This window comes from Bos javanicus, chromosome 9 (assembly GCF_032452875.1).
Source record: "Bos javanicus breed banteng chromosome 9, ARS-OSU_banteng_1.0, whole genome shotgun sequence".
Classification (NCBI taxonomy): domain Eukaryota; kingdom Metazoa; phylum Chordata; class Mammalia; order Artiodactyla; family Bovidae; genus Bos; species Bos javanicus.
Window position 1 is genome coordinate 6,737,909 of NC_083876.1, and position 8,389 is coordinate 6,746,297.

Sequence of the window (8,389 nt, forward strand, 5' to 3'; positions counted from 1 at the left end):
GGATCATAAAAAAGCAAGGGAATCCCAGAAAAAAAAAAAATCTGCATCTGCTTCATTTACAGCATTAAAGCCTTTGACTGTGTGGATCACAACAATAAGATGTGGGAATATGATACAACCTTTTCTGTCTCTTGAGAAACTTCTATGTAATTCAAGAAGCAATGGTAAGAACTTTACATGGAACAAATGACTCGTTCAAAATTGGTAGAGTATGCCAAGGCTATATATTGTCACCCTGTTTATTTAACTTCTATGCAGAGTACCTCACATAAAATGCCAGACTGGGTGACTCACAAGGTGGAATCACGTTTGCCAGGAGAAATATCAACAACCTCACATATTCAGAAGGCACCACTCTAATGTCAGAAAGTGAAGAGGAACTAAAGAGCCTCTTGATGAGGGTGAAAGAGGAGAGCAAAAAAGCTGACTTAAAGTTCACCATTTAAAAACTAAGATCACTGCATCTGATCCCATCATTTCATGGCAAATAGGGAAAAAATGGAAACAGTTACACATTTTCTTTTCTTTTCTTTTACCTTCTAATTTTCTTTCTTTATTTAATTTTTTAACTTTACAATATTGTATTGGTTTTGCCATATATCAAAATGAATCCACCACAGGTATACACATGTTCCCCATCCTGAACCCTCCTCCCTCCTCCCTCCCTATACCATCCCTCTGGGTCGTCCCAGTGCACTAGCCCCAAGCATCCAGTATCCTGCATCGAACCTGGACTGGCAACTCGTTTCATACATGATATTATACATGTTTCAACTTTTTAAGTAAAGAACTTTTCCAGGTGTCTTTTACAGTCTTCCAGGGAATTTAAATGTTTTCCATCAAGAGGATTTTGTAAATACTAAAATAAACAGCCTTCTAGCATGGGTGCTGAGTGCGGGGCCAGAGCGGGAGACGGCGGCTGCAGCGTTGCGGGCAGGCGGCAGCCGAGTCTCCATCCGCGCCCCTCACCGTCTCTGCGGCGCCCGATGCTCCAGTCCGAGCGGAAGTTGCGGCATACGCCGGTGGCCAGATCCGCGTCCGCCTCAGCGTCCGGAGGACACGCTGGAGAGAGGAGGAGACAGAAGCACAGGCTGGTGCACCTGTTGGCCGGAGGATGTGGTGGTGCAGTGGGAGCCATTCTGACATGTCCGCTGGAAGTTGTGAAAACGGCTGCAGTCATCTTCTGTGACACCTTGTATCTCTGCAGTTCAGCTGAGCACCACGACCGGAGCCAGGGTCAATGAAGTAGTGTCTCTTGGACCTCTCCATTGTCTAAAGGTGATGTTAGAAAAAGAAGGGCCTCGGTTCCCTGTTTAGAAGATTAGGGCTCAATTTGGTGGCGGTGGCCCCTGCCAGAGCAATATAATTTGCTGCTTATTCAAACCGCAAGGAAGAGTTGGATTGTTTATTTGATCCTGATTCTTCCCAGGTACACATGATTTCAGCTGAAATGGCAGGCATTTACTGTACATTTCTCTCCAAGAAAAGAGTGAGATCATGTCATCTCATACTCCCCATCCGCAGGTCACTTCCTGGATGGACTAACTTAAACCTCGTCTTACCGCAATCACAGTGACCAACACCATTTGGCTTATAAAAACTCGATTACAGCTTGATGCAAGGAACCGTGGGGAAAAGCGAATGGGTGTTTTCCAGTGTGTCCCTGAAGTGTATCAGACAGATGGACTTAGAGGATTTTATAGGAGAATGTCTGCTTCATATGCTGGTATATCAGAGACTGTTATCCATTTCGCCATTTATGAAAATATTAAGCAAAGCTACTGGAATATAAGATTGCTTCTACAATGGAAAATGAAGAAGAGCCTATAAAGAAGTGTCAGATTTTCTGGGAATGATGCTAGCTCAAAAACGTGTGCCACAACTTTAGCATATCCACATGAAGTTGTGAGAACAAGACTGTGTGAAGAAGGAACAAAATATAGATACTTTTTTCAAACATTATCTTTGCTTATTCAAGAAGAAAGCTCTGGGTCTCTTTACTGTGGTCTGAAAACTCATCTGATGAGACAGATTCCAAACACAGCCATTATGATGGCCACCTATGAGTTGGTGGTCTACCTGCTCAATGGACAGTACCACCAAACTGCTGTGCTATAAAGAGGGAAGACCAAAAGAGAAACTGTACCATGAAGTACCAAAGCCAGCATGGTGGGCAGAAGGAAAATAGTGTGGGAACATGGAACTAAGCCTAAGTGGAAGTTTAGTCGTAGGAATTAAAGTAATCCTAACCGCAATACTTAGTCTTTTTAGTAATGTGAAAAAACAAACAAACAAACATGGCTGCCTCCAAGAAAAAGCCTTTAGAAGCACTCTTTCCTCAAAATTGCCATTTTCTCTATCATGTCCACAGGATACTATTGGCATTTTGTTGATTTACAGCAACCAGAGTACAGTGTTTATTCCATGAGCACTTTTCCAGTCTTCTGGACAAAGCCATCTGTAACTATATACTATACTAGAACTATCCAAAGAAAGTATTAACAGTCGTAAATTTCTAACTTCTGGCTTCTGTATAGTTCCCATAAAATTGGAAACTAACAATACTAGTATTTACATTTCCTTGAGAGGATCTGGCACTGTATTTTAAAGTTAATTGTTTGGTATTAGTAGCCACTGTTTTTGACAGATAAAGTAGTGTCCAAATATTGTGCTACTTTTAGCTTTAAAATGTTTCGGTTTCTACTGCTCACGGGTACTTTATGTTTGGCCCAATGTGAACACTAAATTGTTTAATGTATCAACTCAAATGGTGATAGTTTGGGACCGAATAAGCCTGTAAAATGTTGATTCTTGACCATTTCAATAACTTGAGCATATCCTCTTATCTTTTCTAACCTAATGATATGTGAATGAATGCAATGTCTTTCAGTGACTTACTAATGAACATCATACCTAGGTATCATTTTCTTAAAGTGGAAAAAAAAAATGTTCTGCTTCTGAATCTTTCTCTGATATCTACCATTTTAAGAATTTGAACCTTTGGATTATTTCTGGAAGATCTGCAAACATTGCATCTATTTAGTAGAGAAAATGGTAATTTTCGGCTTTGCCCTTAAAAGCAGCTTTTCTTTTTAAGGCAACATTTTAAGTATCCGGGGCAGCATAAACATTCATAGAAGAAGGGCCTCTGTTACCTGATTGAGTGGGTAGGGATCCTAATTGACTTATAGTTTTATAAGTGAACAAACTACTTTGGATAAGGAATTTATTCCATCCTAATTTCTTGAATGGTAAATCATAAAAAAAAGATGCAAGTTAATTCAGATTAAGTGTGTTAACAGGAGATAGCTTTTACATTTTGCTGTTGAGTTCAACTGCACCTTTTAATACTGTAAGTGTATTATATGTATGACCCTTATAAAGGTATTTGCTGTAAGTCTACAATATTAAAGACCTTTGCTTATGGATCTTGCTATACATGTATATGAAGCTTATGCCATTAAACTCCAGTATGGTACTCATTTCAGTATACAGTAACTATACATTGTGTGCAATGGCTTTATCTTAAGAACTCCTTATGAATGCGCTTTGTGGCCTTTTAGGGGCTTGGGGGGCTGTGACTAGGAGAGAATTCCCATGTTAGATTATTTTTTTAAAACACTGGTTAATGTAATAGGCAGAAACAGTATTCGTAACATTCTTTTCTGGGATTTAGCTGTATTGTTTGGGGGATCTTTAATACAAATGTTTCAAGTATTCTTATGTGTACTGCAGTGCCCCAACATAAAATTCATAGCATGTCATTGCAAGCTTGCTCTGCTGTCACCATTGAAACACAGTGCCCTGTTGAATTCCTCCACCTTCTTAACTTCTTTGTAATCAACAGTAACTGGATGTTTTTGAGGTGCTTGGAATTACTATTCCAATCTATTTGGTGACCAAAGGCAAATTCAGTTTCATTACTTTTGGCATTATTCATATCTTCTATGGTGAATTTCAGCTTTGACATTTATTGTGAGAAACATGCTAAAAAGAAAACAGTAGTGGAGTTTATAACTTAAATCTGTAGGGAAAGTGTCAACCTATAGTGTTTTGATTTTCAGGTGCCACTTACACTGCCTAATACAGTGCCATTTGCCTTGTGAAGATCTGTAAACATTAGTTGTTTTGAATGTGCAAGAGACTCTAATTTTAGTGATCTGAATACCCCACAAATGGCTAAGAATGATATGAAAACCAGCAACTAAGGAACATCTTTGTAGCAAATTCATAACAAGTGTCCTTCAAGGATGAACTCATATTCTGTTCCTGTTTGTATTTGTATTGACCTTTTAGGGCATTATATTCAGCTTTTAAAAGTGAGTATATTTCTGTGCTGGAAGAAAAAGGATCTTAGTCTCAGACTTTGTTTCTTTGTGCGACAACTGGAAAGGAGGGATGATGTTTAATTGTTTTGTCCCCCCAAAAGTACAGTCTGTTGCAGTTTACTTTATGTATGACAGAGATAATTTAAAAAAAATACTATAAAAAATAAAATGAACAGACATCTGAAGAGGTGAATATAGGGAATGAATGAGAACTTTCAAACCAAAGTGTAATAGTTTTTGCTGGATTATCAAAGAGACATGTGGTCTTATGATATCCTGATGGAAGATTATGCATAAAGTGGACTAACTCCAGATGCTTTTTGTTGAGTGCTGCTTTCAGTTGGTTTAACTGGGAGTAGTACTTGGAATTAATTGTTTGGTTCTCCAGAAGGAGTTCATAGAGGATTCCCTTCCAATCCCACTGTATACACAATATCACCTTTGGATGAAGAGCAGCCTTTGGTGAGGCTGGTGGTGGTTCATTTCCCTTTCTCCATGATCTCTTCCATTCCACATAATTGTACAGTATCCACCTTTTATTGCCTGCTATTTGTTTTTAAAAATGGAACATTTTGGTTACATTTAAGTAGAGAATTGCATGCAGAAATATGGTCAAAAAGATTTTTTTGTTTGTTTTTGTTTAACTTATGTGGAACCCAAACATCAAAGCAATTAGCATAGCTAAGCTGGTGCAAATTATTTTCAGCACTTGATTTGGATAATTTTAGTATGTCTGCTATCTACTCCATGGTGTAACACTGGATTATTTACAAATAATGTCTCAGTTGAATCACTATCAAATTCAACTGGTGTACCCAACTGTGGGGCATCTTCCTCTGAAAAATCTGTGGCGTGAAACTTCCCAAACCACTTTTAACATGTTCAATCAGTCACAGCACCTTCCTCATACATGCACAAATCTTTCTTGCATCTCATTTGAGTTTTTACCCTTAAATAATAAAGATAATATGCTTGAAATTTTGCTGTTTTTCTTCCATCTTCAATATTAAAATAGCTACACAAAAATTCACCAACTTTGATAATTTTTTCAATGCATGCTGATATGATTGCTGTCATAATACAATATAATAAAAGTGTTTGGAATTATTTTCAGGAAAACTAAGCACTATTAGAGCCATCTTACAGAAAAACTTAAATGAACCTTTTGGCTGACCCAATAATATATTCAATATTTCCTCCTCATGGATGATTTCTTTGTGATTGCAGGTAGGATGATCATTTCTGAATATATATCAAGACTTAAATTCAAGAGTACTAGTTTGGCATGTGTGTGTCACCATTCTTAGTACCCTGGTGAGCTGATAGCTGCCACATCAGAATGAGGAGTCAGTCCCTTGGAGATGAAGTCTATCTGAATCATTCAAACGGCTATTGTTGATGTGACTCAGTCTACTAAATGGAATTTGTGTTTGCTTATTTCTCTGGAAATGGGAAAGTGGGAGGTTGAATAGACACTATTACCCATACTTAACTTGCGTTTGACCTAAAATTACATTTCCAAGGAAATTAGATCTTGGGTCTAAAACCATAAAAAATCAGCAGTGTAAAGCATAAACTATGCCTAATTTTAATCTGTAAATTACTCTGCTAGACCAGATGTATATATGCCATGAACAGCCATATAATTTTTCAGAAAGGTACTCTTTGAATAAATTCTTACAGTCAAAATTTAATGAATGACATTTCAACACACTTTGCAAGTCTTTCACCTATATCAAGTGAAAAAGATAGCATTAAATCCTGATTTGCATGGTACTAGATCCCAAAGTAAACATGATCACGGTAAAAATTGAAATTGTAAACATAAAAAAGTTTACCTTTGACAATGCTATTGCTAGCTATTGTTGAAACATGAGAGTTATCTTTATCATTATCAATCTATCATCCTTCATTCCTAGTGAACACTAATCAGTAGGTTTTTTACTCATAGTTTTAGCACTGTTGCTAATCTTCTGTGAATTAATAATAAAACCTTTAAATGTAATAATCCCAGTTCAGTATAATATACTGAAAATAAAGCTGCCTTTTTTAAGTTCAGTTATAAGTCACTGTCCTACTAATAGAATTTCCTAAAGAGAAAGTCTCTTACACCTAATGAACAGTCTGCAAATGAAAAGGTGCCTCCCATATTTTACTCTGGCATGATACTGAAATCCTTCCCCACTGTAATTAGAACTATATCAAGCTCTTGTTATTCTCCTGATTTTTCTTTCTCCAATGTGTGTTATGTTCATCCTAATCATATAGGCTCTTCAATCAGGGAGAGTTAGTGCTGATGTCTAGTTCACTCCATCTCAAAGAAATGGTCTGTAGTTTCTTCCTCATTTGCCAATATAACTTAAATTACTGTAGAAAACAAAAGTGACACATGTAGCAGAGCAAAGAGGTGTTTACATAACAGTTTTCAGGAGTATAACAATACTGATTCAAGTGCTAGATTGTTTATTTACTCATTATGAAGCAACCAGGCTCAGGTCAATGGAAAGAAAAGATAGAATTTTTGTGTAAATTCTTTTTTATGGGAGCTGATTTCCATTCAATAATGAGCTATGGAAGGAAAAACTAAAATAACCCAGCTGCAAATTAGACAGTTCAATACCTTGTACAATGTCTTGGACAAGATCAAATGCTAATGTGATGTAAACATTGCTCTTGTATTTTCCCATTGGGAATGCAGAACTGTGCCCATTGCATGCGATTTTAAAGAAAAACTTTGATTTTAGGTCATTTATAAACAGGTGCTGATATCAGAGGATCTTTTTTAGTATGTTATTTATCTGCTTATCAATTATTTTCCTGAATATTTTTCTCTTTCCCTTGCCATGTAATCTAAATGTCACTATACTAGACCAAATAGACTGAGTATGGAATTAAAAATGCACAAATTGTCAAACAATTAAGCAATCCTAACACTCCCATTAACTAGGTATTGCTATTAAAAAGAACTTTCCTAATAATTTCCCTGTTGTTAGGAAATGAACTTTCACTTTCATAAGGCACACACACTCTATCTGAATTTGTATCTACATACTGGGTACCTTGTGGTTGTCTACTAAATATTTACTGATGACAGCAAAGTCAGTCTACACATCCTTGGAGGAGGAAGCAAGCAAGAGCACAGGATATAGCTGTACTATCATGTCACTGGGTCACCAGTCTCCTTTACAATATATTAGCTACATTTCATAGTCCTGCTTCCCACTTCTTTTTGGATGTGACAAAATACTTTTTATTATCTAAGAGAAACTTCCAGTCTTTGCATCTGTTTCTGTCTTTAGTTCTTACTGATAGTGTTTGAACACAAACTTGAAAGGAATTCAAGCATCTTAGAATAAAGCTGTGCACTACTTTGTGACAAACTAACTTCAGATAAAATTATGTAAAGACACTTCCATAAAAGGAGCATGTGAGTTGACTTAAATGTGCACATTAGTTCATTAATATTGATACTACCCAAACTGTTCTTGTCATGATGGTATGGTAGTCATAGGAAAGCTAAATAAGCCTAAGGAATTGTATAATAGAAGGTCCATCTGAAGAGGAAAGAATGTGTATTCATCTTGAATTATTGAAATGCTTTTTCCTTTACATTAGTATATGTAAGTGATAACAAACTTGTGCAGTGTATCACTATTTCTCATCTTCTTAATCATTAGCCAAATAATCCACAGCTGTTTCTACTCTGCGTGTCATATCCTTTACTGGAATTCCTTGGGATGTAAAGTATCTTGAGATCCAGTCTCTACCTCCTGAGATGTGGAGATAAGGTATTTAGATGTGGAAAAGTAATATCATTATCATAACAGAAATGAGAGAAATAGAGAAGAGGCTTTATCACCTGAATAAATACTTGGGAAAATTGGAAGCAGAGGGTAACAAAGCAAAAATTTAAGACATGTTTCTTACAATGCTTTTAGGTTGGTTTAAAGAAACATAGGTAGAAAAACCATGGTGAAAGTGTGAGGTGGGCAAATTTGATAGTTTCTTCTGTGTCACTCATTTTCCTTTGGTGTCATTAAATTTCAAGGCAACCCAAGTGT

The 8,389-nt window shown here is 36.7% G+C and overlaps 1 pseudogene; it reads left to right on the forward strand.

Annotated features, from left to right (window-relative positions):
- The first annotated feature begins 881 nt into the window (after window positions 1-881).
- On the forward strand, window positions 882-2,653 carry LOC133254484 (solute carrier family 25 member 36-like; annotated as a pseudogene).
- The last annotated feature ends 5,736 nt before the right edge of the window (window positions 2,654-8,389 follow it).